The sequence below is a fragment of the Plectropomus leopardus genome, chromosome 6, assembly GCF_026936395.1.
Source record: "Plectropomus leopardus strain MGB_pleo_1.0 chromosome 6, ASM2693639v1, whole genome shotgun sequence".
Lineage (NCBI taxonomy): Eukaryota > Metazoa > Chordata > Actinopteri > Perciformes > Serranidae > Plectropomus > Plectropomus leopardus.
Genome location: NC_142181.1, coordinates 30554477 through 30581975, shown reverse-complemented (window position 1 = coordinate 30581975; position 27499 = coordinate 30554477). Strand labels below are relative to the sequence as shown.

Sequence of the window (27499 nt, the reverse complement as noted above, 5' to 3'; positions counted from 1 at the left end):
TAATGAAGTCTTTTATTAAGCAAATATGCCAAACATTTGCTGGTTGTAGCCTCTCAAAAGAGAGAATTTGCTTCCTTTTTATCACTGAAAACTGAAATTTGTCTATTTTATGACATGTTAATTAATTAATTGATTAATCTAAAACAGATCAGTGTATGACTCATTATTGAAAAATATTGTTGTAGCTCCTCTTTTGGCTCTGAACCTTCACTGTTGCTTCAATCCGAGTCCTAATGTGGAGCTGCACAATAAGTCAAATATTTATCACAGTCAGGAGTTTGGCTTCCCACAGTTAAATAAAAATGATCGACTGCAATAATAAAATGCAAGCTCCGCCTTTGGGGAGCCGTCATGCTGCTGCATGTGCACCCAGCAGTGGCAGCCTGTGAAAAACTTCCAAAAGAGTTGCGGCTGGAGACAGGCAAAATGAAAATCAAATGTGTGGAGAAGAGGGGCAAAGAGCTAGTCCCTTGAAACAGATGATCATCCATTGTTTGGAAGTGTTTCTCATTCAGGACGAGGGATGTAAGCAAGAACAAATCATATGCAAAGAGTTCATGATACTTGTGACTGCAGCGTAAGGCAACACCAAACTTTAACTTGTTAAACCAAAACAAAACCCACCAAAATCTGCAGCACAAATGAATGCATGAAGGCCAGCATGATACCATATCAATCCAGCTCCCAAAGACAGACTGAAATAACCAGTTATGACTGGGTGACATGGCTTAAAAATAATATACATATATATATATATATATATATATTGCAATTTACAATATATATCCTGAAAGTTTAGAATCTCATCTAAACTACCGTCAACTACTAAAAAAACAAGGTTATCATATTAGCTACAGTTAAATAAAATCAAATAAGGTAGCAACTGTCATAATAAAGTGTTGTTTTAATTAAATAAATCAAAGTATAACCACTGGTGCTTTTATTTTGAAGCACATCGCTCGTCTTGGGCCTAAGGTATTTGTATTTTTGCTGTGAACTTGAAGTTTCTGGACAATAGCGGCTACAATTTTGCTACATTTGTTTTGTTTTACACCAGTATTGGCTCTGAAAATGCATTATATCATAATACGCATCATATGTAAATGTAACTTAACAAAAAATACAAACTCCTGAAAATGCCTAAAAATACTGCATCTCTCATGATAAAAAAAAGCATCTTATGATAAAAAAAAAAAGCCTCAAAATATGGCATCTTAAAACGCTTTTTTTCAGAAAAGCTTTCAGGCTGCAACAATCACAAAAGCAGCCTGAGTAATCCTGGAAGAACTGTAAGATTTGTGCATTAGCAGGAATGAAGCACAACATGGAAGTGAAAGCATTGCTCTGTTTATCTAAATGTGAAGTGCAAATACAAACATTTTGCCCCTAGAAATCAATTGATAATCTGGTACACAATCATGTTCTTCATATTGCTCAAAATAGTTGTTTTTGTGATTTTGGCCATAATAGTGCAGCCCTTGTCTTAGGTGCAGAAAAACAACTTTCATTACATCTGATCTGAGCTCGGAAAATAACTGCAGACTGAACAGATGTGTCATTGAAGTGCCGCAGGGATCCAGCACCCTGTTGTCTTCGACACATCTTTGTTATCTCCTGCTCTGATTTATGTTCCTTTCCAGGTGATGTCTGATGATGTCCCATTTCCTGGACCGGCAACCCCTGGCTGGGGCTTGTATTTACAACCAGCCACGGCTATAATTATCTCCTATGGATAGACGAGGACCCACAGGAAGAAAGAGTGAAATTCCTCCGTTAATCACGCTGGACTCATAAAGCCACTAGTGAATAAAGTCATAAACAAAGAGAAAATATGTTGTGGCCTCAAGTGGAGGACTGGGGCCTACACGCATGCCCCACAAACAGAGCAGCTCTTTAGCGCTGAGTAACTGCATGAAAATGATGGATAATCGCCGTGCTCAGAGATAAAGTTTCCACAGGGGGCTTTAAAATGTGTAAGAATATGGGAGAGAGATCCATTTATGTATACACCCACTGAATAGAATATATCTGATGCAGTCTATCTTCAACTGTACATGAATGTGAAGCAGAGAGGAGGGGGAGCTGGGGCCTCAAGACTGTCAAACTGTCTAAGCAGCGACAGCCACCGTTATTTAGATTTTTCTTTTAAAACATGTAGGTAGTTAGCCGATGGACACCGAAGCATAAAAACAAGCACAAAGACAGATAAAATTTTTGGCGCACGCGGCCTAGAAAACCATTAAGCTGTACAATGTATTCCTTTCCATTTTTCACAGTGGGCGCACAACTCTCAGGTTGAATGCCTTATGCTGGAAAGCAGTGCATTACGAGAGAAAGGCAATTTCTACCCATTGTTATATACTTTCACTCCGGTACAGCCCCCTGCCGCCTACATCAAATCATATAAAAAAACAAAGTGACAACCTTTTGAAGTTACTGAGTGCACATCATCTTTCATTTCCTCCGGACCACATCAGCAAGACCCTCTCTATAGAGATTTAAACTTGGGGGATTTGACGATGACAGATTGATTTACTAATACAGTTTGACAGGGAGGACTGGCAACCTTGTCATCTGTACCTTGAGAAACACCTGTGTCCTTGTGCACCTCGGGGCAATGCTTAACTCCATTTTATCACAGCTTAGATTACCAGTCGTGGCAGCTATAGTATGATATTTTTTCAAATGGCAAACACAATTTACTGTGTGACAACATTAGTTAAAGTTTAATCTTAAGTTGGAGTGAAGTCGGGGGGGCGGGGGGGAGGGTTGTGTGTGTGCAGGAGGACTGTAAAATCTCATAAATATGAACCTGGCCAGACCTCACCAACATGAATGCTTAAACAATAGTGGCAGGGGCGGGCTGCGTGCAAAGCTGCAGCCCCTCCCTCCCCCACTATGCCCTTCCTCTTTTGAGCCCGATGCTCACATTGAACCAAATAAACAGCAGCTCACGCAAATGGAAACCAGAGGAATAGGCATAATTACACAGCCACAGAGCCCAAATCCCCTCCGTGAAGGACCGGGGGCGCCCACGGGGACCCCTTTCACTCAAGGACTAGAGGAGTCCTTGGCTGAGCTCACAGTCGAGCTGTAATTACAGACTACACCACGGAGTGTCAAAGCCATAGAAGAGCAGAAGCACATACATGCAAGAGGCATTAAGAAGGTGGATTTTGTAAGGGTTGTGAGAGCTGGTGGTGCAGAAACAAGAGGAGGGAGAAAAATCGGCAAAGTAGTGGAGATGCAGAAGTGGTAAGGGAGACAAAGAGGAAGGCGGAGCTTTGGAGAGATTTGTAGGTGAGCTGAAGGTTTGAAGCTGGCCGTCACTTCCTGCTGCTTTGTTCTCACTGACAAGAGGGTGAGTTGGGGGGGGTCATGCTCTAATACACCTGAGGCTAGACACTGTGCCTTGAGAGCTGCCAGAGCAGAGAGAAGAGTCCTATTTCTGGACAGAAAAGCAATAGGACAAACAAACAAAGTATGTCCAAGCTGGCAAAATATGAAAAAAGAGTGGTTTGATTCACACCAGGTGAGCTGATTTGGATCAAGGGGGACATAAGGGGCTCTATTAAAACAGCTGCTGTACCGTCTGGCCCCGCGCTGATAGCAAGAGACTCCCAAGACCGCGGCGCAGAGCTGTGCACACAACATTCAACTGTAATAAGATCTGGTCCGTCAGGCAGCAAGGAAAAGCATGTGCTTTGTGCTGTTTGCATATGGCGCTTTGGACAATGCACAGGGCACGCTGCAACAAATAACAGCCCTCAGTCAAATGGGCTTTCTCTGGTGTGTGTGGACAATATCCAAGAAAATACAAAAACCTGCAAGGCAATCTTCCCTGCAAAGATCACAAAAGCGGAGGGTTGAATGTGTTTAGACGTTTTATTACACACGTGGCAAAGCAAGCACAAATAGGAATAAAAAGAACAAGCTCGATTCCTTTCTATACCAAATCAAAAATGAATGAGAAACATGACATTAACATTTAATATTTGCTTTTTGTCTCTGCTGGAGAGAGATAAAAAAAAATAAACTTAAAGTTTTGACACCAGATATACTTCACTCTTCCCTCTGTTTAATCCCAGATATTCTAGAGTACAATCTAAAACCAGACCTTGCTCCACATATAAAACAATAACAACACTATAAACCCTAAATTGAAAACCAGGACGCCTCCCTAAAAGCCCAGGAAGCTTCTTTTCCATAAAACAACGGTTACTTGGCAGCAAATCTCACAATGGATATGTAACACTATTGTCTTTTTTTTCTTAGCTGAACTGGCCCACAACCAACAATATTTCAAAAGACAATTATTGGCTCATTCACCACCGCTTGGGCCAAGCTCATCCAAGAGAAATCCATTTGTGCCTGAGTCAAATAAAGTTCAGAATAATTCACCTCTCGCTGCTGCAAAGTGAGGAAGGCAAAGATTAAATAGGACTCAATGCATATTTTAGAAGAGGCGCTCATTAATGTCTTCTATTTAAAGCTGCACAAGGCAACTTGGCACACTGTCAGTCCCAAACGGCACTGATATGTCGCCGTTTGAAGTTCGAAAACTTCAAAACCCAGAAAAATGTGTAATGTGATGTCATTAAACTGCACCCTTTCTTGGACCTTAATGTCGTCCTCTTGGCAGCTTTTAGGGGAGGAGAAAATGAAGCGTTGCATTTTTACTGGGCCGAACGCTTTCTTGGGTCTTCTGGTAAAAAAAGGAGAGCTTCTGCTTCTGCCTAACACTGACACTGAAATCTAATGTGGGCAAATACATGAAATCTGTGACATCTCAGTTTATAGAGGTGAGGTCTACAGCAGCATACCAGTAACTAGGTATACTTTGGTATGAAAGCTGATGGTTATGAAACCACATACATTTACAGGGTACTGAAAAAAATGCAACTGGACAGAGAATCTCATTTTTAAAAGGATACTTTTTTGCAGTAACTTCCATAAAAATTGTTTAAAGTTTCAATTATAGTAAAAAAAAAACAGTAGTTCAACAAAAAAAAAAAAACCCTGAGCAAATTGACATGATTTCTAATTAAAAAAAAAAAAACACAGGAAAGACTATAATGAACAACTTGGCAGGAAAAATGAAAAAATTATCTGAAAATTTGCTGGGAAGATTATTAGATATGATTAAATTATATATTTAAAATTAGGTTACAAAAAAAGAAAAAATATATAATAAAAACATTTTTTAGCACTTTCTTTAGGGCATTTTCTCTAAATTTGCCTTTCTTGTGCGTAATGTCAGGTAATCATTTGTGTCTTTTTAATGATTCCTTGCTATTTTGGGGCCATTTCTTGTTAAGTTAACAAATGTTACACAAATTGCAAGAAATTTGTAGATTTAGAAAATTATTTTAAAAAGGAAAAAAAGCTTGGGGAAAAGCACATTTATACTTATCAAAAATATATATTACTTTTATATTGTAGAAATATTGTAACTTTTTAAGCACTTCTTGTCATCCTCTTTTTGGTTCTTTTCACCCTTTGACTTTTTATAACTTTTCCGTAATTTTCTTGTATTTTTCACAAATGCCTTGCTAATTTTTAGGTCATTTCTTCTTTCATTGCTCATCGCCTTCTTCTCATGTTTTTAAAAGAAATCAACAAAATTTGCTTAAGAACAGCCGTGATACAGTTAAAATGTTAAACTGTGAGATTTTCTGACGTTAAACTCTCATATCGTTGCAATCCTTGTAGAGATGTAATGTCAGCTTCAGCTGATTCAAGCAGCATATTTTGGTAGACTTTTGGCCAAATGCAGCTTTATGACACATCATCTCCTCATGCTTGATAAGCTTTGGTTGCTCTATTGTTCCTTGAGTGGGATGCTGCTAGATAAAACACGGCTTGAGCCACTCGGGATAATGACTGTTTAATGTAGTCCCAGTTCCCACGGCAATGGCACAGGCCTCTGCGCTCCCCTATTCATGACCACACAGGGGGTGTTCAAAGGGGGGAGTCCAAATCTTCTGTCTCTCACACACAAAACAACAGCCACCCATTAGCTGCTTGTTTATTCCCTTTGTGGAACATTTTTCAGTCAGTGTTTTGGAGCATTTTGCTATAAACACATACAAGTGCTTTCAAAATGCTTTATGGAATAAATTACGACATTAGTCTGATGGATCACTGGGAGCTTCCCCACTCATGGAGGCTTTAATACATCCAGATAGAGCACTTCATTTAGCAGGAGCAGTCATATCCCATATTTAATGTTGCTTTTTGTCGAGCGTGGCCGTTCAGCATTTTCAGATGGAGCAGTATCTGTCAGACAATTTGTTTTAATCTTCATTCAGACATTATTTGATGGTGCATCAGCTGGGCCTCCTGGGTAAACACTGGTGTACCTGCCAAACCAGCTCTCTTTACCCTCTGTCTCCCCAAGCAAACATTCGACTGCAGAGGCAAGCGAAACCTCGCTGGAGCAGATGGTTAGCAGACCTGTTCCTAATTTTCCACTATCTGCTTCAAATTTGAAATAGTCTTTTGTACAACACACTCGTTCATTGAGGACAATATAACATCTGCTGCGCTGTAAATGTTAATGATTATCGGAAATATTTATTATGTTAGGCAACTTCCCAATCTGGGATTGCTCCATGAAAGGCGCTGTGCATTTCATTTGAACTATTCCCAACAGTCGTTTGTTTGGGCGAGAAAGAGAGAGAGGCGTAATGACCAAGCGCCGCAGCACAGTAGTCGTGTGTTTTCCACATGGGTTGTAAAATTACAACTTTCAGGTTGACGGCGCGCTGCATCGGCCGGTCAACTGTACGCACCGATTCTCACCTAATGCAGCTGTATCTGTCGTTTCAGAGGCAATACACGGTTCAGAGCATGAGCCCACGCATGCACACACACACATACAGACACACACAGACACACAGACACACAGACACACACACACACACACACACACACGCCCCTCGAGCAGCTTTAAGGCGTTTAAATGTCAAGGGGATGCATCAGTTTGCCTGCAACAGAGCTTCTCATCTTAGCGATGATGATTCATCCATGAATGAAACACTGGAAAACGCTGCTACTCCATTTTGTTACGTTTCAAAGAAGCAAACACAGATGACACACTGGAGTGTATAATGCCTTTTTTGGGGACCTCTTACTATGATCTCTGACTTTAATATATACAGCGAGTACCAGTGGATTTCCTGTAATTAATGCCTTTTTTAAGTCTGGTCTAATAGGAATATGCTGGAAGTAATCTGGGATTTTAGTTGTCTTTGACCGCGGCAATGACAAATAAAGCTGGGCCAAAAATAAAATAAGGCTTTTACCCTAGAGAGAGAGAGAGAGGGAGAGAAAATGTAGAGTATAGCACATATTGAGTGTAAACACAGCATCAGGGAGCTCTGACCCTCCTCCCTCCCCCTGCAGCTTAACTAAACAAGGCCACCACGGTTTCGGTTCCACGACACAAAATAAACAACCCTGATGTTACCTGACCAAATGGCATGATGACATCACCTACTGATACCAGATAACAAGCAACTGTCAGTAAACAAAAGGCCGGGTACACCCCACCTGGTAAATGAATGACTGTACATGTTACAGTTGAGCTTGTCTGAGTGAAACTCAGGGGGGAAAGCAGGGCACAGATCCAGGTGCTGCGAGTGCGGGGCTCAGAAATGAAACGCTGTGGTGTGAGAGCAATAACAGCGAGATAATAATATGCTTTATGAGACGGATCTCACGCCGAGACACTGCGGAGCACTTTACACGGACCAGACAATTAGTCAACAAAGCATCACATCCACAGAATGGGCTCAGCGCGCATGATGGTTGTTTTTCAATAATGCAAAAGTTTTCCTGGGCTTTCAAACAGGGTGCAGCTGTTGCACGCCGTAATAGGAAAAAGCTGATCAATAAATAAAAAGGGGGCCATGCTGTAGAGTGATGCATTATGGTCTGAGACAGGACGGGGCCCAGGTATGGGCTCAAAGCACAGAAGAGTGACGGGGGGGGGTGGGTTACGTAAATGTGATGTAGAGGATTTTGGGGAGTTATGGGGGAGGGTGAGCAGTGAGAGTGACACGCAGTGGGTCAGACTCGGTGAGCAGATTATAGCACTCAGGATATTAAAGTGGCGGAGAGACGATGCTGCAGGCTACACACCTCCTGTGGAAATCTCAGTATTAGCACGGGGTGACACGGGGGCTGTGTGCACATTTCTTTTGACACAGTCGACATAAAGCTACAACAACACAACTGCTGCAGGAGCACGCTGCTCCTCGTAGCCTGAGGTCAGGATGCAACCCTTGTGGGAAAGGTCGGAGAGGATTAGACTGAAATTCTTCTTAATGGAATATCGCGCGGAAGATTAATTTAGATCTACAGTAATTTGACTTAAAGGTGGACTTAGGGTCCCTTATTTAACATATACAGTCAAACCTATGAGTCTGCTGCACTCAGGTATCAGACGCTTACATTTAATGCTTTTTAAGACCTTTTCTTTCTTTCCTTTTGTGTATTTGGTTTCACTTCTTTGCAGCAGCCATACAGTCATCTTTAATTCAGTACTTTTACCTTTTTTAAGTTGTTTTTTTTTTATACTATAGAAACAATAACAAAGAAAACAAAAACAAACAAAAAATCCAAATTTAAAGCATGGGACGTTCAGCATTTAAGGTGAATAAATAAAAATAAAAATACAGAGTTGAATAAACATATTTAAACAAAAGACGGGCGTTTCGGAGAAATATACATTTTCCATTTCTTCCAGACTTCTTCAAATTTAGTTTCTTAAAGCCTGACTGAAAAAGCTATTCTTTCCATTACAAAGATTTCATAAATGGTATCATAGCAGCTCTCCCCATCTGTGGAGAGCGGCTATGATACCATTTGGGGCGTCTGGCTGAAGCCATTTCCTTGTAATTGCTTTTCTAGCAGCTACACTCAGACCTTTTTGAGATATTTCCTACTCAAATTTAAGACTGATTTTTGGATAAATAATCTTTTTTAATTAAAGCATTGCAGGCATGTATAAAGTAAGTATATATATGCACCCACGCAAAGGCAGGTTTTCTGTGGGAATCTGGTTACGAGAGTGATTAAGGTTAAACTACATTTTGCCAACAGGTAAGTGCAAGTATGAAGTGAAATATTAAGTTCAGTGGCAGACTTGTTACATCATAAATTTGGACTTTCATGCAGAAGAGCTTGACTTATTTTGACAAAGAGGAACTAAAGAAAGATGGGCGAATGAAGTAGGATAAAATTCTTTGAGGCAATTAGGGCCTCATAAATTCAAAATTAAGACTTTTTAAGACTTTTTAAGGACCTACAGACACTCTGGCTGTTTATGCCTACTCAGTCAAAATAAATCAAAAAATGGTTTTAACAAAAGGTATGTAGACCAAGCTATCAGGGATGTGCCTGATTAGTCGACTACTTGATTAAACATTTGTACCCTTGTCAGCACCAGAAAAAAGTGAGTTAAAATGTATTATTATCATTATTATATGCAAATATTTTTCCTGAAAATACTGTTGTTATTATCAGGCATGTTTCCCTAAAGATTTATTTTCCTAAATAATTTTTTTTTAGTTAATAGTTATTTGTTAACTTTAATTCACTGAGTTGTTGTCATGTTTTACAGGATCGTGTGCAATGTTCATAATGCACAGTGCAAAGTGTCACACATTTCAATTTCATTTAAGATTTTGAAAAATGTGATTAACAAATTTAAATGAGTCTTATAATACATGTATTTTTTGGACAATGTTTAACCTTGTAGATTCAATTGTGCACAATCTTTTGGAGTCTTTCTGGTCGACTAATCTAAGATTAAATTTCCAGGTGAAATGAACATGGGCGTCTGTGTCTTTATTTTCAAAAGTCTCTGTTTCCGCCAGTCCAGACTAAAATGCAAACTCAGACTTTAGAAACTAAAACGGGGTCAGCAGTGCTTTCAAAGGTCTCCATTTTAGGGTCTCGGAAACGCCACAGTCATGTGAATACAAGGCTTAACGTGACAAAAGTTGTGTGTTTCAAAACAAAAACACATCAGTGTGTTTAAGACACTCATAAAGCAAAAATGCCAAACATTTGCCAGTCTACCCCCCCTGTGATCCTGTTTGTTGCTTTTCTATATCGTGTGATGTCTTTGGGTTTTGGACTGCTGGTTGGATAAAACAAGCAGTTTGAAGACATCCTAATGGGCCTGTGTACTGGATTTTTTTTTTTTTTTACTATTTAATGACAATAGACCACAAATTTGAAAAGAATATACGACAGAATAATTGGTATTGAATATTTTGCAGCTCTAATCCCTGCTGCTCTTTTTGCTGGCATGAGTCTGTGTTAATGCTGTTTATCAAACTATGAACCACAAACATCTTCACTGAATATGCGTTGGACAATGAAGCGCTCAGGATTATGTATAAGAATGGTTTCGGAGTGGGACGTATAGGATGGGGGTGGCTCAGTGTGAGCCAACGTCAAAGCACTACCCTATACCTCTGTTAAGTACTCAGCAAATACAGCATGAAACGCATACAAAGTCCTGCCAAAAAGTGCTGAGAAAGAGTCTGGCCCTGGACAACCATGCATGACAAATCCTTCTCTCACACCATCTGCTCCATTGTCCACAAGTAAAGATAAGTCTTGCACAGAGTACAAACACTGAAGACTTCCATGTGATAATGCCAAGCACTTGTGTTGGATACATTACAAAACATTAAGATTTAAAAAAAAATCAAACAGCTATTCAGCTGAAACTGGATGATCAATTGTTGTACACGCAAAAAGCTAATGATGTGGAGACCCTCTGCTGGGAAAAAAACACATGAGATGGGTGACCTTTAGAAATACTCATGGAATATCATTTTTGGCATCTGACCTGTGTCGACCTTTATAAGTGGAGTTTTTGCCGGCTTTTTTGAGAAAGGCCAGCTGATATCTTACAGGCATGCAGGAGGGAGGAAGCCTGCAGGGGGGTAAACAGCCAGACTCACTGTTGCGTGACCAGTAGCTTATTAAACCAAGAAAAGAGAACATACAATCAATATTTGATTAGAGGTTTTCTTTTTTTTTTTTCCCCAGACATTTTCACTCTTTGTAACATCAGAGCAGCCTCCAAAGATTTCTTGAAATTAATTAATGTGGTGCATATCATACATTTTTAAAGACATGTGGAAAAACACAGAAGAAGCGGCTGTCATCAAAGTGCATCTCTAATTGTCGTAGGGACATAAACAGGACAGCAGGGGCAATGTGCACACAGCTTGTTGGTGTGTCGCACAGAGCTATTTTTCTCCTGCATTGCTGGCGCAGGCCATTTATACAGCAGATCCATTAACATATAGGAGAGGGAATTCACACTCCAGCTGGAGTGGGCAGTGGGCTGGAGCCCCAGTCTGCTATCAATTAACAAGCACACTTAGTATGTGTCTGAGTCACAATCACTATGGGATGCTGACGAATGCCCTGCATTTGCTCTAAACAAGTGTTTTCACAATAGCAAATCTTTAGCTGATTATCAGCCATCACAGCAACATCTCATGCAAACTGAAAGCAATAAAATCACCAGTAGCATCGACCTAATACTGTAACGAGCCAGCCGTCTCTGTACACGTGTAGAAGGAATTAAGTACAAATAAACACGATTATGAATTTTGCCCTGCAGTCACATCATTTAGGCATGGATTAGTATCCTGTTTTCACCACTGGAGGAATGAATGTGCACACTTAAGCTGATAAATTTAGATATGCTACACTTATTCCACCCCTGAACATGTTATCTTATCTTGTTATTTAACCCTTAAAGACCTAGAGCAGCTTGGGGGGGCGCCTGACTCTCCTGTATTTGTTTTTATTATCTCCCCCATTCTAGCAGTCGGCATCAAGTGTATCATTGGATTTAGGACAATCTCAAAGTGATAGTTTGGGATTGAAGTGAAACTGTATGAGATACTTATGTACATTCAAGTATTACATACAGTAGCTGGCAGTTGGCCAGCTTTGCATAAACACACTTAGTATGTGTCTGAATTGTTTGTTTGTTTATCAGCCCCAAAGTTGATATTAAAACATATTTTAGCCACTTTGATAAAAGCCTACCTAAAAAAACATAATTTGATATCAGCCCCTCCATACAGCATGATAATGCTGAGCTGCGGGGTGTGCAAACTGGGAGGGCCCCGACCTCCAGCTACTGTAATACACTGACTTTACATTATTATCTTATACAGCCTCACTTCAAAAATCCCATACTGGCTCATTTGGAGTCACAATTTCACACTTGCTTTGTCTGATACTTGATGAATTCAACAGAAATTTTAAGAAACACCAGTAAAATTTGGTGTTTTATTTTAATTTTTACTATAAAAACAGAGAGAACTTCATGAAGTTTTCTTTTTTTTCTTTTAGAAAGTTATTGTTAGATGTTTCGGACTTCCAAATGAATTTTGATCTACATCTCACCTTCCCTCAGCAAGTTGCAGTCATTTATTATAGGATTATCCTCTGCAATTTTCAGTGAAAAGCAGGTTTATTCTTATATTTTATCCACTGACCTTGTGTGAAAGAAAAGTTCAGAAAGGCTAGAAAGGCTATTATATCCTTACAGAGGGCATTGAAGCAAAAGTGACTTTTCCAAATTTTTCACAATGCATCTACATTTTTATCAGGCATTCATGCTCTAGTTTCGCAGCACGGTCGCGGGGCTTTCTGTTCAGCATCTTTCTGGCCTGAATCCTCTGTAACCTTGACTCCTTGTGAGAAAACTGACACAAAAAATTACAGTAGAAGCATCAACAGCAAGTATGACATGTAAACAAAGTGACAAGATTGATGCTAACATGTGGCAGAGATGGCTACATGGGAACACGCAGTGTTTCAGCATAAATGTTGGCTCCCAGCCGTCGCCAAATTCCCCTTTTTTCATGTGTGTTTTGATCATAAAACCTCGTCGAAATCCAGCGGTTCTCGGCAGAACTCCGAGACCGGGACTGAACCATTTCCTAAACCACGACCACAGGCTATCTTTCCAAGGCGAGTAAAGGCTCCATGTTCCACATACATACAACCGTTGGAATGCTCGCCACATCGCAGGACCATGTTCATATTCTGCTGCATGTGCTTTCCAGCTGTGATCGAGTATTGTCTTTCCCACCCGTGCCCCCGCCTCACCATATACATTACTCCCTCACAGCTCCGTATGTTTCCATACGCCGTCTTTCAGTACATCAGGCTCTACACTGCTGTGAAATATCTCTGCTTATACATCATTCTGACACTGTAGCCATTTCTCTGACCTTGTCAACAAGGACAGAAAACACAATATTGGTAAATTGAGCTACTTTTCAAGACTTATAATATCAGGACATGCAATTTTCTGGACCTTTATTTTTATTTCATTCTTCATAACTGTGACAGTATTTTTGATGGAGCGCTTTTAAAGAACACATGAAATAACAACACTTAAATGTCTGCACATTTCGCAACTGGCCTTTCAAGAGAAAAGCAACTGGCTCGGAGACATAAGCAAGGAACCACAAAGCCACAGCAAGGGGAAAGGAACAGCCTGAAAGCTGAGTCGGGTGGTATGAGTTACTCCAGTCTCCACTGGTCGTTGGATGTCTAACAATGTGTATTGACATAGAGACCTGGGGTACACAAAAAAAACATTTGGTGTAGTCTCAAAGAAGTACACAGTTTGAAAAAGAGAATAGGCACTTGAAAATGTGAAAATGTGACTGGAAAGAGAAAGGAGCAGTAATCAATCTAAGGAATCAAAAAAATCACACAATGACACTCTGAAAACGCCGCAGTGGGTGGGCTGTGGGCATTTAAAAAAAAGACAGGAAATGAGCTTTTTTTTTTTAAGTGTGACTGCTGCTGTTGAAAATGAACACTGTAAAATCTGACGATTTGATCTCACTTTAAATAATCTTGGAAATCGATTGCCTTGAAAAAGGAAAGTAAACATAACTGTTAATCTTAACTTATGTTTACTTTATATCTAATTGTTGAGCTAACTTAAAATTTTAGCTCTATTTACTTATTTTTGTGAAGTCAAGTTAGTCTGACTTAACCTGATCATCACAAAGAGGATTTTGCTGATGATGAAGTTAGGAGATCTGCCAGTTCTGTTTTGTTTACATGTTCAAGAAAATACAAATATGTCTGACTAATTTGCAGTCAGCAGAATACAGATATATAGCTCAGTAAACTTGGTTTACTAAAGTTACTAAAACTTAGAAAGATTGATTTAAGTAAACCTTTATATTTACCTACATTTTCAAGGCAAACGTTTTTCCTAGATTTGTTTCAGTGAAATCAATTTGTCAGATTTTACAGTGAAGGAGTTGGATTCCGACACCCCAGAGAGCGTTGAATAAAACTGAACGCATACTGGGTTCAACAATCACTCGCTACTGATCTCAACATTTAAAACCTGATACTAAGAAGCATCCAGATAAAATGAACAATTGTGAAGAGAGCTGACGGTGACTGCAGATAATTGCGCAGTTCAATGCAATTTCAGTGTGGCCAAATTGTAACTGTGTGACTGCTGTGTGACTGCTCTTCTGACAGCTTGTGCTATTAACTGCAATCAAACTGGCACAATAATTACCCTCTGTGTTAAAAAATATTCTGTAGTTAAACTTCACAGCGTGCCAATTCGAACTCGAAATGCAGAGGGATGCAGTGAAATGAGCCCGGGAGAACGGAACGGCTTCTGGCTCGTTGATGAAACGAAGAAAAAAGTATCGCTGACAAATCCTGATAGTGTATTACTATTGATCAGAAGCAGGGAAAGTGAAGCAGGCAGCCACGGGGAGATTCAACAACTCAATTAGGCCCAATTGAAATCGCTGTCACTCACTCAACCAATGGAGCAACCAAATGTTTTCTGCGAGGAATGAAATAAGCCTGGTTAGCATGCTACACTCTTAGAAATAAAGGTTCTAAATGGGTTAATCCTGAAGGGCTGAGGTTCTACCCAGAACCTTTTTTAGAAAAAGCCCCACTCTGTGGGTTCTAAGTCAAGTCACATTTATTTACAGAGCACATTTAAAGACAACAAATATTGACCAAAGTGCACCAGATGTGTTCTCAATTGAACCTTAATTTAATAGCAAACTCTGCCTTTACTGATTACTTTTAAGCCACCTAATAATCGATATAAGTTTAAGTGTAGCCTATGCTATATTAAGAATATTTTCACCACTTTACCTTGCTGGTACCTTTTACACTTAACAGCAGAGTTGTTGGTCTACTGCTGCTTACATCAGCTGTTGTACAAGGTAAAGAGGAGCAAACAATAAGTATAACGTAGACTTAAACTGATATTGATGTTTTATAGGTGGCTAAAATATGTTTTGCAGCGACCCCGTCCACAGCAGTACATCGCTAAGCTTCCAATGTTGTGAGATTGTACTTTATTTATACTTTATTTTGAGGGTGATGGATGGGGTGTGACTATTTTATTGTAAAATAACTATAAAATATCACCTTTTTAAGTTTTATGTCCTTCACCTAAGCCAAAATTGAAGTCCCTCCTAAGTCTTCATTTTTAAAAAAAAGATTTTGCACCATCCCACCCTCCCTTATAAATAACAAACAGTCCCTATCTCTGACCACCAAAGGGAGCCCAGCGCGGCAACTAGGAGCATGCGCAGAACAACAAGTCCAGTTACAGTCCAACTAAGGTGAGTACATGACGGAGGAAATCAAATTCAAATCACATTATATGGGTGTGTTAGTCCAGCTTCAGGAAATTCAGTTTAGTCTGATTTCAGTTAGACTAACATGTATACATGCATTTCAAAAGTCCAGTTTTAGGCAGACTAACACAATAATTCGACTTTTTCTAACATCATGTACTGCCTGCTGCTTCTGGGTATTACCCTTTATGTTGGGTTCTGGCTAAATCCCTCTGAAAGTGTTCCAGTTGGAATCCTAATAACAGAATCTAAGGGGAAACCACGAAGGATTCTCTTGCAGGAAAAAGAACCCTATGGTTCTAATTAGCACCTATCCTTGCGTTCAAATACCCATACTAAAATACTATTTAGTATGCCAGAAAAAGATTTAGTATGTCCCAATACGAAGTATGCGAAATGTAGTATGCCAAAAATACGAGGCTGTCCAACTACATCTAGCTGCATTTTGCAGTATGCAAGCCAGCGTGCTTTTCTGGCTATTCTGACCCACGATCCCCTGCGCAGCAGATGTACGTCACATACGTCACGGTGTGTCGCGCAAATATAAACAAAGCCAAGAGAGCACAAACATTTGGCAGCTCACTGACAGATGAGAGCTGGTTTGCAGAATGACAGACACCTCAATGGCAGATGACAGTGCATTCAAGTGTAAGTACTAATAATGTTTTGTGACTCGTGTACTCAAGTAATTTTGTAATATACTATCGCTGCACAAAGCTAAATGGATAAATAAGTGAAAAAACGTCAACAAATATTTGAACAAACGTTACCTCAGAATGGCTTAGTATGTCCCAATTGCATGCATACTGCATGAAATAGTATGTACATTGTATGGGCAGCTGTAGTGCGTACTAAAAGTAAAAAGAAAAAGTATGCGATTCGAAACGGAGCATTTATTTCGGAGAGTGTAGGCTCATGAGCCGTCTCCCGTGATGCCAGTTTCTCTCTAATCGACGGTACAGAACATAAAGCTTTTTGTAGCCACAAACAAACTTCATCCCAGATGAAATCACTCACATGAACGCCTGCTTTGACATTAACAGCCTTTGAAATGTGCTGACACCGTTTAGACTGCCGCTGTAGCTGGCTCAAAGACACCGGGGCCCGTCCAGTGGGAGCCCGGATGAAATAGCTATACACTGCATGCACAGGCTTTTTCCTCTGGGCGGCAGGAGTATTATTTGGAGCTCTTACCCCCGCGTTGCCCTCCCCTTACTGTGTCTATACTGTGGGCTGCTCATTGTTTGACAGGATTGACAAGCTCCCTGGCAGAGCTGATTAAAAGCTTTAAGGTCAGAGAAGTGGGACAGATATCGAGCGAACACCTGTCTGCTCGCTGTGAGCCAGTCCCCTGCTGGGTGTGTCCTCCGTTGGCGCAGGATCAATGACTCCATTAAGATTTCTGTTTTTTTCTGACAGCGCTACTTTGGCTTGCAAAGAACCTTTCACCTGGCTCTTCCTCCTTTTACTTCCCTCTGCTTCGTATCAAAAGGGAAAGTGTTTCCCACACAAACAATTCACCCGTGCAGAACCCAATTATTTTCAAAACACAAAAAATATGGCAATAATAGATTTCTACCCTACATGCAGTAATAAATCATTAGCATTTTTTAAAAATTAGGATACTTATTTATGTAATTTCTTTCTGTCCATTCCAATGGACAGAGAATCTTATTGTTTGAAAAGACTTTTTTTTTTTAGTTTTACATGTAAGATTTAATGAATTATTAACTCATATCAATATATAAAGTGATGTTTTAAAACACAATACATGTATTTTTTTTTTTAAATTGTTTTTGTCATCGGGACTTGTTTTCTGAAGTATTCCCCAAAAATAGCATGTGTAAAACCTCCACAGATGAATGTTCTGTGAACATTATCAGTTAGGCGCATAAGGGGCTGATTGTGTCATTAGAAAATCCAATATGAACAGTATTTTCTTATATAAACTGTATTTCCTCTATTCATTTTCCGATGATGTTCATTCCAGTGGATAGATATTAAACTAAAGTTAAAAAGTTAAAGTTAGAGCTGTAAACCTTTCCTGTGATTTTTTAATATGTTTCAGTAATGTAACATCTCGTGTTTATTTTAAAAGCTGTTTTAACACAAAATATGTTCTTTAACAATATGATTAATAAACTATAACATGTCTTGTGCTATCCTTACTGTTAGCTATGCTTGTTATAAAGGGCGAGTGGCTCAGCTGAAGTCCACTTTGGATGATCTGGAACACTGTGATTGGCTTATAGACATCCAGTCAAATATGTCTATGCGCTTAACTCTAACCCTAGAACAGTAATGTCCACTGGAATAGACGGGGATCTGAACGCGTTAGCGCATGGTTTTAATTGCTTCAATACAATTCATTTTAAACAACATATATAACACCATCAAAACCTCAACACTTTAATGCCAATATACCAGACACATGCGTCAAATGCAACAAAGGCACACTTTTTGAGCGCTTGTGGGAATGAAATATGGTCAAAAGTTTTCGGAGGGAGTTCTTGAAATGGTTGGCCAGATAACAAAACTGAAAATCCCTTGTTGGCCAAAGTTGAGCATCTTGGGTATTTATCCATGTGATTTTATTACCATGAAGAGTGACCATGCGCTAATGGACTTGAGTCTCTTACAAACTAAGAGAGGAGTAGCTATAGGATGGAAAGATGTGATCAAACCAAGTTTAAAGCAATATATTAAATATTTATCAACACGTGTTGCTTTGGAAAAAAATGACATATAATACAAAAGGAAAGCTGTCAGATTTTGAAAATATCTGGGGGAGCTTTATGAACATGTTGATAAAGATCAATAAAACCAAAGGTGGGAGTGGGGTGAGGGCATTTGGAAAAATAATATAAAGTGTACCCCATGACATTTTCAAGATTTCTGTGCATTAGAATTATGTTAACATCTGTTTATCCATCCATTTTTGTTTGGTTTTCTTTCTTTTTTTTCATTTTATGTTATAGCATATTTGCTGCTAAGACCTTTTTAAAGAATCTTTGGAGGAGCTTTTCACTTTATTTGACAGGACAGCACTAGAGTGCCACAGGGGAGAGAGAGGGAATGACATGCAGCAAAGGGGACCCTGTCAAGATATGAAACATCCGTTATGATTGAAAAACCACAATAAAACATTAAGAAAAATAAGAAAAAGGAAAGGGTTTTTTTGTTTCATTAGGAAATGATATTTTTGTACAACCAAGGAGATCAGCTAGCCTTTGCCTTAGCTTAAAAAGAACCAGAATAAAATGGAGAGCGACAAGCACACACTTCAATGTATTTACTTTTCCCAGCTTCAGACTTAATTTCATCATGGATTTCCACATCCTGGTAAAAATAACTCTGAAGGCGCGGCTGCCCACTGAAGATTTGCCAAAGGATTATAGATCATTAAAGAGATGTTTGAAGTTCGCTTGAAGTCCCTCCAAATAAGTTACTCGAATCACACAGTTTATTGTGTCTTGGCCACGTTTTCATTCTCTCGCTGTAACCGGTTTTCTTAAAAAAAAAAAAAAAAAAGTATTTCACACACTGCAACAGCGTGGTCATGCTCTCTGGAGTCATAATCCAGAAATGGACATTTCAATTTACTTGAGCCTGAGTTTGGATGATAGTGAATTAAGATACCTGCTCCTGCGGATACCTGAGCGGTTTCATCCCCTCTGGTAGGCTTTCCACTCACAGAAGAGAAAATGTTCTTCTTTTGACATTGTATCTCACAATAATCTATGAAATGAAACCTAATACCATAGCTTTAGCCATAGGATAAGACTTCAAGGGATGGGTGACTTTCACCAAAAGACATCTCTAAGCGTGCCCCACACTCCACTCATCACTGCATTCATCTCCAGAGTACTTCTAGTTTCCCAGGTTTCTGGATCCCTCCCCCCACATACTGACTGAGCTGGTCTTTCTTGATATGATTCACTGGCTGAACACAGAGGTGCATTGAGCTGCATCTTTTTTTTTTTTTTTAATTGCATTAATACGGTTTGTAATTGTGTTCCTGTTTGCCGTGAGAAAATAAAGCAGCTGACTTGCATAACAAAGAGAAGTTTTAAAACACCACCAAACAAGCATTATCAAAGCATGCTCATTTTCTCATCTGTCCCTCTGTTGGGAATCATTACTTCAGCCTTTAATGTCATAATTTCATCTTTATCATTTCACTAATGAGTGCAAAAGATAAGAAACGCTCAACTTGATTAAAATAGATTAAATGCAAATACTCCAACGTTAGCGCACAAAGGTGGACTACAAAGACAACGCTCTTTTTTGGGGGTTACTTATCAATTGCCAAATGACGTTTTACACCACATTAGCAGTTACAATAGACCATTAATCTTGGGAAACACACTTCACCACTCTGTGTTTCTGCATTTAGATATTTAATGAAGATGTAGCACAAGGTGAAAGAGTTCACACTACTTCGGTGGTGTTTCCAAGTAGGTGTGAAACTGGGTTTACAGGAGGAGAGGACGAAGGTCTTGGTGAAGTGTGAGGTCACATCACCATTTGCAGCTGCACTTTGGCCCTTTCTCATGTATGCAATTTTACTTTTATTTTTAGGAGCTGGTTTTAGACAAGGTCAGACAGACAGGAGGCGAGATGTGCAATGTCCAGAAGCTACAATGGGAAGACAGACTTGTAAAATCTACACTGTGAAATGAAACTAGTTGTTTTAACTTAAAAACTTAGTTTCCATGCTGCCTTAAAATTTTAAGTTTAATGCACGTTAGAGGACAAATTGAGGTAAAGTTGTTATGATTCGAAAAAAACATTTCTGGTCAAATAAACTTGATCTCAGTAGTTTTACTGAAATCCTTAGTTTACATAACTAAGAAATTCAAGTAAAACTGAGTTAAGCCTCTGACAACCTCAAGCCATATCTCTTTTCTTGTGCTGCGTTCAGATCCCTTATACAAATATTTAACCCTTTCAACCATATTTAAATTCATGCTGTAGAAATATTAAAATATTTTTAAAAAAGTCTTGTTTGCCTTTTTGAACTTGTTTTTTTCTTTTCATTTTTTAAAACTAATTTGCAGGTAATGGTCTTCTACTTTTCACTAATTTCTTGCTAATTTTGGGGGGTAATTTTTTCTTTTGTTGCTCATTGCCACCATCTCCCATGTTTTTGAAAAAAATCAAGCCTATTTGCTCAGGTTTCAAAGGGATCAAATTATGTAGACTAAAGAAATGTAGTATCACTGAATTTAGATCAGGTTACCTTATGGACTTATGTGGATTTAAAGACATTGTAGGAAAAGCTGGTTTATTTACGACTGGGCATTGAGCCTTACTTCTTTTTGGTCCTGGATGTGTAGCATCTATGATTGAGAAATGGCACTGAATGCCTGGTATGGATTCAAATCACAATTTGATCTACTTTTTTGCCAAATGAAAAGCTTTTGAAGAAAAACACATTTGTAGTCCTAAAAACAAAATATACATTTGTTAGTAATGGGATGCAGATATCGAATTCACATGCATTGACATTCAAATTATATACAACTTTGGACTTAAAGCAACATTTTTCACAATCATTTTGCCACCAAAGATAGTGATTTGCTGTCCTGCAATTTTGACATTGCCCATAATGCATGAAGAAAAAAAGGGAATGTTTACAAGAACACACTGCAGATGTAAAATAATTTTTGCTCTGTTATTTTTGACTAATCACACTGTGTAGCGATGCATCTTCTTTTTACTGTTTCTTGCAGCATTCAGTCTATTTATTGACTCAGGTGATAATTAGAAGAATGAGCTTGATGTAGTTTGTCATTAGTTATGGATCACACTTTGCTTTGCAGCTTAGGTATTTTAGGTATTTTTATAGACACTTTGGAAAAACTTGCTGCTACCTGGATTACAGATGCCACTGTTTTCAGCCACAGTGCATTAGATAGTTCACATATCAGTTGCCTACAAATGACAGTGTCTCGGGTGAAAATGTCTCATCTTCTCTGTGCCCTTCACAGATTGCATGTGTACCCTCCGCTCCCACACTCACTCACCTGCTACCCCAGCCCCGCAGAGACGGTAAAAAATATTTGAGCAGAAATGAGCCGAGTGTCTTGACAATTTACAAAGCTGCATTTGTGCATAAAAAGTCGGAGATGCTCAAACTGCAACACACACCTAAGTGTTGAAAATGGATGCTGGAACAAGACTCGACATATGGGCTAATGCGGGCCAGAGTGAAATAAAGGGCAGTGAGCTGTGACAGGGGTATTCCTTGTGGGCATAATCTTGTGTTTAATCTTGTTTAAAGTTATTTATAATTTTAGATTGTGTTGTGCATTAATCTGTCATGCATACTAGGGTGGTAATTACAGCTGGTATTAATTTCAGAATGATGGATATGTTTAGGATAAGAAAAGAAAACAGGGCAAATAATCACATTAATCATTTTATCTTTGAGCTATTTATGACAGCTATGCAGATACAATATAACAGCTGCAGAGGCTACTAGGAGACAATAAAACAGCTGAGGTGTAGCTCTGCTAATCCAAGCTAAAATAGCAATGAAACACTGTTAATACAAATACAGCTAGATTTTACACAGAGGATTGCAATAAAAAACCTTTTACAGCCGCAAAATGTATGCTAACCCATCACACACTGTCACTGTCTTGGAATAAAATCCAATAAATCGCTGACTGATGAAGGCTAGTGGTAGGCTGAAGGATTCCTACAGCTCTTAAAGCTGCTTTTATCTGCTCCAGCTTGGCTGCAATGTGTGCTCACATGCTGTACAGTGACACAGTCCACCCTTCATACATAATAGATGCTCTGGTGTCCATGGAGCTGCAGAAGCTAGAGGCTAAGGGTTGATGCATGGCAGAGACAATGAGAGGTTTTTTTTTCCAAGTGTTCTATCAGGCCTGAATGTTTTCTACTAATCAGCAGCTTCTTCAGTGACGCTTTTTACATTTATCATGCTAGTGTGGTGGCGGACCACGCCATTTTGCATCGGCTAACATTTGAAGTGATTACTGATGCTGTATCTGACTGGTTTTAATGATCTCATTTAATAATGTAAATTTATGAAAAAAAAAAAAAAAACAAAACATTTTAACTGATGGAAAGCTTTAATTTCTGAACAACTGATGCAAGAAAAATGGAAAAAAATATCCCAAAAATGCATATCTATACAGCTTGACTTCCCATTTGAGCCACTGTGAGTCTTCAGAACAGTAGCAGCTAATTAATATGTCAGCTTATTGTTCCTAATGAAAGTGGATTAACCAACAAACCAGCATTAATAGCAGATGCATTTACATTTAACTGCATATCTTTTTTTTATTTCAGCAGTGATCAAAGACATTAGTTTCCAGGGAGGTGGGAATGGCGATGGTGCGAAGCAATTAACTGCATTGTATTCCTATTCCCCTAACAGTTAGTTATTTAGCAATTATCATGCACACCATAATTTTTGCTATAGTTTTGAAATGGAATTTACTTTATGAATACAAATGTCTCGTCCCCCTTTTTTTAATCCTGTTATTGTGGGGAGAGAAAAAAAAACATGAATAAAAAAACCTGTTTAATATTTATATATCCATTTTCTAGCTACGAGCAGATCTCGCTTGGCTGCACTAAAATGAAACTTGTTGTGACCTAGTTAGAAGAACGCCACATGACAAAGCCGTGCTCGCCCTCTATCCGTGAGACTAGCCATGCAGAAATGGCCACATTGAGCATGATATTTTGCACGGGAATCCTTATCAACGGTTTGTTAGCGGGACGTGGGGCAGTCAGGTCTGTGTCCTACTCCTTGGCTGATTAGGTGGGTGAAGGACAGACTCCGGCTGCTCCGGCTCCTCGTTGCAGGAGGCTGAGGTGCTTTGTTAATGTGCTGCCACTCCCCTGCAGGGTGAGCAGGCCTGGACAGGCTGAGGTGACGCTCCTTCTTTCCCACAGCTCAGCCAGCTTGACTTTGCTTGGCTGATGAACTGTGACGGGACACAACTCCAAGGTTGTTTGTGCTGCTTTTTTTTTTCACCAGCCAGAGCAAGAGTGTGAAACATTGTTGAACTCTGCTGATGGCTCTCAACCTTCGTATCAGCTGGCTCGGCTGCACCCGTGACACACTCCAGTGAACACCTGAAGGATCCCCACCGTCAGGATGTAAGAGTTGCGGGCTGTACAACCAGCTGCTTATGTTTCGATACGTGAAGAAGAGCATAAACAACGGCACAAACCTGCCCAGACATGATTTACCTTGCACACCTTCAAATGAGTCAGTCCTGTGATCACACACTCAAACTCCAGGAAACTTTCTTCACAAGTCTAAACAGCGGAGTGACTGTGAAGTGATTCTTTAAAAATTATTATTCGGATCAGCTCTACAGGCCATTTCTACCTCAACTCAAGAGCCTATCACCATCATTTAGGGGTCTCAAAGCGCACTGTGGAGCTTTACGCTGCTACTGATAATTCTCCCCTCACAACTAAAAAGGTGTTACAAAAGGACCCCGTGTGCTGGGAGGTTGTTATTTTGTTCAGTTCTTTCAACTCTGAAAATCCGAAATATACAGTACCTCCTGTCACTAAACTTCAACATCTCCTTCACGTTCGCTGAAACAGAATCCAGCAGCTCCATAAGCGCTAAGCACAGCATGCCGGGGGTCATGAAGGGGGCTGCTCCAAAAGCAATCGGCGAGGCCATTGTACATTTCTGCAGGGGAGCTTGACAAAATCCCAAAGTGGGAGAGGCAGCCAAAACCTCTGCATGCTTATTATACAAAGAGCCCTCTGAAAACGGGGGAGATGAATTCCCACAAGATGACTTCTTGCTCATGTTGCAGCACGGAGAACATATTTCCGTCTATGTTCAACATTTTTTTTCAGGAGCTGTCTCTTGAAGAGTGAAATTCATGCAAACAAATCCCTTGTTGTGCTTGCTTTTAACTTTTTATATGAATAGCAGACCTAGCAGTTACATCCAAGAATTTGTTCACACCCACTGTGTTATTACTGCAATCTAACAGGTAAACTGCACAAGGCCGCTTCTTCACTTCAAAACACAGAAAATGACTAATTCCTCTGTGATGGTAGGTTGTTAAAATCAAACCAGGCAGACAGACTGTAAGAAAAGCACCAAGTCGAGTAATTATGCTGCAATCTACAATTTTACTGTATAATCGTTCTTTGGGCTTAGTACTTCATCCCTCGGAGTTACCGTTAACCCCTCTCCAAATACTCCATGACAGGTCTCCGCTGGCCTTCCACACCCAATGAACAAGGGTCGGATTTCCTTAAACTTTTCTGAAGTTTTTTTGTTGTTGTTTATTTGTTAAAAGCTCATTTAGCGGACTCAGCATGTGTGGCTGTCAGGGGATTACTAGTCGAGATGTGCACTGTTTGTTGGTTTCACTACGTAAACCAATTACAGAATGAGGCACCATGAGAGAATTAAAAGTTTGATTAGCCGTAGGGTGGATAGCGGTATAATTGGATCGGATAACAGTTGGACGGCTGCTATCTGTGTACAGAAAGAAGCCTATTCATCTGTGCAACTGTACAAGTGTTTGACAGTGGTAAAGAGGCTGTGATTCAAGTAAATCTGTGAAATGTTGAGATAAATACATTCAGATTATTTTTTGACTGACTGGTAAGATGAAAATAAAAATCAATAACCTTTAAGCCCATCTAAGAAAACTGCTCTTGAGCAGGTTAAAGTGGAATTGTCTAACGATAGAAAGGTGCTACAGTCTCATTTGGTCTGCTATGACCGGTGCTTTATGACAGCTAATGTGGGCAATCTTTATACTGCTGTGCAGCTGATGTTTTTGAGTCAGTTCATTGACTTTATCACTCCTTTTCTACTTGTACTACTGGTATATTCCATTTTACTTTTTATCATTATCAATTACAATTATAATTGTCACTCATGGTGGCAGTGTCCATGACTCAGCTAGAGTTACATAGTTTTACACTGTGCATTGAATAGTACCTTCCTGGACAAAACTCCTCAAGTACATAGGCGTCGACATATTTTATAACCAGGACTTGCACACGCAGTTTGTATCAAATGTAGGTGCACATGTCTGTGGCTGGAAAGCCTTACTAAGCATAAGAGAAAACACTAACTCTATTTGACTTCATTTGAAATCTAAAAATATCACACTTTCCATGCCGCCCTGTAAATCTCAGCTGCTCTGAGTTGCTTGTGGCTGGAAAACACAACTGTGTCCTCTTTTTCCTTTTTCGTGAGTGTTGCACTGCGCTGATGTGACTTGCCAAATACAGTCCAGACTGTGACAGAGTGGCAGGTCGTCTAAGGACATCAGGTGAAAGTCAATGTGAAAGCTTTGACTTGGAGTTTGCAGAGTTTTGGCTGCAAATGGGTGTGATAAACAAAAGGAAACTTTGAGAATCCTAGGATAGTGTCGATTTGACTCATCCTATTCTGCTTTAGATTTGCAAATTTGCAAACAGTAAGGGTGTTGGGACATCCATCTGGATGAGTGATCAACAATCCAATGTTATTAATGCAAAGTGAAAATGTCAATGCATATTGTCTTTTTTAAAATCTGCCTTTATTTTGAAATTCCAAAGGCGTGTCTGTGTCATGATTAACTGGGCTATATATGAAATGTGGCGCATTACTTTTCATAGGTATACGTATGAACAGTGCATGAGAACAGCCTGCATACTGCATCATGGTGTGATTTAAACCCCTGATGGACACTAGAACTGTGTAGCTACAATTACAAAGGGAGCACCACCAACTAAAAATTCAAATGCATCAGTACAAAATTAAAATACACATAGAAACAATGATGTTTTTGAGGATACAGGTGCATGAAAATAATTTGAAAATAAAAAAGTGGCTGCGTCTTTTTTGAAAAAACACCTATTACTGCAATGTATGGGATCTAAGTTTTCTACAGTCTCCAAATGCCAGAGAGATAAATTAAATCACAAAGAATATAATTTCTACCTCATAAAATATGAAAGTTCTCCATATTGAATGCTGCACTAATGATTACAAAGCCAAAATTGGCCTTTGTCTGTCCTTAAGTGCTGGGAATCCTGAGTTAGTGAGCCATGTCTGAAGAGTTTTCTAGTACGTGAACAAGGGCGGTTTAACAAGCGAAATGCTGGACATGTAGTTGCAGCAATGAGCTCTGTTTAGCTCAATACATGTCACTATAGGTGATAACAATTCTAAGACTGTGACATGAATTGTATAAAGCTGCAGTGTTCGGCACTCACCCCGCATCTGAGGCAACAATTTGACACAGACTGAGCTGACATTTCTATTTTAGCCACGCTGACGGTTAAAGTAATCAGACATGTTGCTGTCACTTGCTTGACACTTTAACTCTTGCTTTATCATGAGAGTATGCCACAAACTGAGAAGTGATTATCATTTCTATTCTTTCTTGGAGAGTTGTTGCAATACGTCTTTGAAGATCTAACAGAGATGCCCTTGAAGAAGCCGCTATCTAAAATAAAACACATTAATCCTGACTTTTCAAGAACAGAGTGCTCAGATTTCAGGAGGAACACTCACTCAGCGCTGTTGCAGATTAACTGCACTAAATTCAGAAATTAGTTGAATTTTTGACATGCAGTTCATGATTCAGTGAAAGAGTCATTTAGATTCAAACACCTACAGTCAGGATTAGAGTCGGGAAAATAAGGCTCTACTCTATTTAGAATTCATTGACCTGAAATGGCCTGCTTCTAAACCTTGAGCCCCTAATGAATAAAAGCAATGGCGGGGACACATTTAAATATCACTTGTCTAAATATTCAATATGTTCAACCCT

General features: G+C 39.4%; 1 protein-coding gene across 7 annotated transcripts in view; it reads right to left on the bottom strand.

The window, feature by feature from the left end:
* Window positions 1-27499, bottom strand: part of nectin1b (nectin cell adhesion molecule 1b) — a 217034-nt gene that overhangs the window by 146475 nt on the left and 43060 nt on the right. The gene's annotated exons all lie outside the window — the stretch shown is intronic.